Source organism: Syngnathus typhle, linkage group LG1 (assembly GCF_033458585.1).
Source record: "Syngnathus typhle isolate RoL2023-S1 ecotype Sweden linkage group LG1, RoL_Styp_1.0, whole genome shotgun sequence".
Lineage (NCBI taxonomy): Eukaryota > Metazoa > Chordata > Actinopteri > Syngnathiformes > Syngnathidae > Syngnathus > Syngnathus typhle.
In genome coordinates, this window is record NC_083738.1 from 3,040,001 (window position 1) to 3,042,500 (window position 2,500).

Here is a 2,500-nt window from a genome sequence, read left to right on the forward strand (position 1 = left end):
TCTCCCTGAGCGCTACTTGTGTCCGGTAGTGTCTCGGACTCTGTGACAGTCTGATATCTCTGATGGTGGGATGAAAGTCTTTGAGACTGCGAGGCTCCTGAGCTTATGTCTGTTCCCGGCTTTGGCTCATACGTAAAATCCCCAGGATGGGCGCTTGTTCCCAGCAAGTCCCTGTCTGTTCCCGACGGCCACCGGGTACCCCCTCAACTTTCCCAAACTGACCGACTGGCAATATAGGCTCGCCTTGGAGAGGGCCCCTGCCGGCCTCGACCTAGGTTGACGTTGGGCGGACGGTTCCTCTCCCTGTGAGTCGCACTCTAACACCTCTGTAGGCTGGCTTAGCGTTCGCTCAGCGCTCTGTTGGTACGCAGGGTGTGACCGTATGGTAGCGAGACCGAGATTACCCGAATCTGCGCACTGGTGTGGGCGGCGCCGAGTGGTATGGAACGGAGGCCAGGCCGAGTGGGTGGGTGTCACGTGGATGCCTGTGTGCTCACTTGGACCTTTGCTAAAGGTGTTTCTCAAATCCTCTTGGGGCGAGTATGTGATGTACGGGGGGTGGTGGCTAGTTTGTTGCAGGCCGCTTTCCTCCCCGTCGATGAGCTCCATAGAGTCTGACACTATGTGGCAGGCCTCTCCTTAGTGGGTTGGACTGCGGTGGCTTACGAGTTGGTTGCTAGGCTGCGCGGCCTAGCGGACGGCTGCTCGGGGTGGATCTCGATGTATAGCACAACAGAATCAGGAGACTTTGTTCTCTTGTGTGTTCTCACGGTAGTGAGGCCGTAGGCATGTCTGATATCTTACGGACTACCCAGGATAGCCGTTCTGGGTTACCAAAATCGGCTGAGGCGCAGCTCGGAGAGGGGCTGTTGCTGCTCGAGCGACCTCCCCGTGATGTGCTTGAGGTTGGCCACGTGTGCGGCCAGCGAATCAACCTCTCCGGGGGCCATGGGGACCAACCACCGGAGGCATTGCTTGGGGTCCCCAAACGGCTCGTAGTCACTTCTACGGGCCATGGTTGCAAAAACTCCTTGGTTAGGAAGTCCGTACAGACAGAGGCACAGGATCAGAGCCACATTCAGTCAGGCCGAAGGAGCGGGTGGACCCCGGCTGGCGAAGCTCTTGAGAACTCCTCAGTGGTGTCTGAATCAATGGCCTCCGTTGCCTCTGGTATGAGAGTTGGGGTGGCGGGGGGCGTGTTAGCGCTGCAGCCTGCTCTCCGTGGTGGCGTGGATAATGAGGCGGGAGAAGGCCCGTCTAGGAAGCGGCGTAGGAGGGATCCGAGGCCTCCGGACCAAGTCTTGGTGCATCTGCCTCGAGAGTCCATGGACTGCCCACTGTGTGGGGCGCGTGTGGTTGGTATGCGTAGGTTTGGGTTGCATTGCGCTTCCCGGCATGCGGGTGTCTCCATCGTGTACGGCTGTCGTGAGTGCGAAAGACGAGGGGAGAACAGTCATGCTATTCGGTGTCATGTCTCGAAATGCCGAGGCGTGCGCAGGGTGGGTGACGAGCAAGGGGTCGCTTGCGATCACTGTGGGCGCCGTTTTCGGACGGCTGTTGGAGTGTCTCAGCATAAGCGGCAGGCCCATGCAGCGGAGTGGTTCATGGCTCGTAAAGAGCGGAGCCAGGCTCGTAAGGGTCCAAGGAGGGAGAGGAAGTGGAGCGTGAAGGAGGAGGCTTGGATGGTGAAGCTTATGGAAAAGTACAGGAATCATAGGCACAAGAATGTGATGGTGGCCCGGATGTTGGGAACGGGCAAGTCCGGAGAGCAGGTGAGGTGGAAGTGGGGGTCCCTGTGCGGTCGTGCGGCAGGCGGTGAGTCTGGTGTGCGTTGGCGAGCCCTGGCTGCCAGGGCGACGCCCCAGAAATGGACCTGCCCCCCGTCGCTTCCAGATCTGGTGGAGAATAGAGTTCTGGAAGAGCTGCTGGCGGGGGGTGTGGAGCATCGGGCCACCGCTGCCTTAGTCAAGAAAGCAGGTCGGGAGCCTAGCCTGATCGAGTCCTCTGCTTTGGATCTCATGAAAGCCCTAGGGGGTAAGGTAGTGTGGCCGACAAAGTCCGCGAGGTCCAGACCTCGAGACCAATGGAAGACGGGTTGGGCGAGGCGGCTCGTCCAACGTAGGAGAGTGTTCTACCACCAGCAGCGCGGCTATTCTGAGGCGAGGAAGGGGCTGGCACGGCGGATCTTGGATGGTCTGACGCCCCATAGGTGTGATTTGCCGCTGGAGTTGGTGGATAGGCACTGCAGGAGTAAGTGGGAAACGGTCAAGCCGTTTTATGGACTGGAGGGCTTCGAGGTGGGACTGACCGCGGATAACGAACCATTCTACCACCCCATCCTGGGGCCGGAAGTTGTATCTAACTTGGCTAAGATGAGGAATTGCTCTGCACCGGGCCCAGACGGCATCAGGAAGCAGGCTCTTCTTGACTGGGACCCGGACGGTACGCAACTGGCGAGGCTGTTTACGACATGGATGGTGCGTGGAGTCGTTCCCCAAGT

At 59.3% G+C, this 2,500-nt stretch overlaps 1 pseudogene; it reads left to right on the forward strand.

Moving 5' to 3' along the window:
- LOC133165625 (28S ribosomal RNA) overlaps nt 1-2,500 on the forward strand; it is a 9,528-nt pseudogene that overhangs the window by 3,367 nt on the left and 3,661 nt on the right.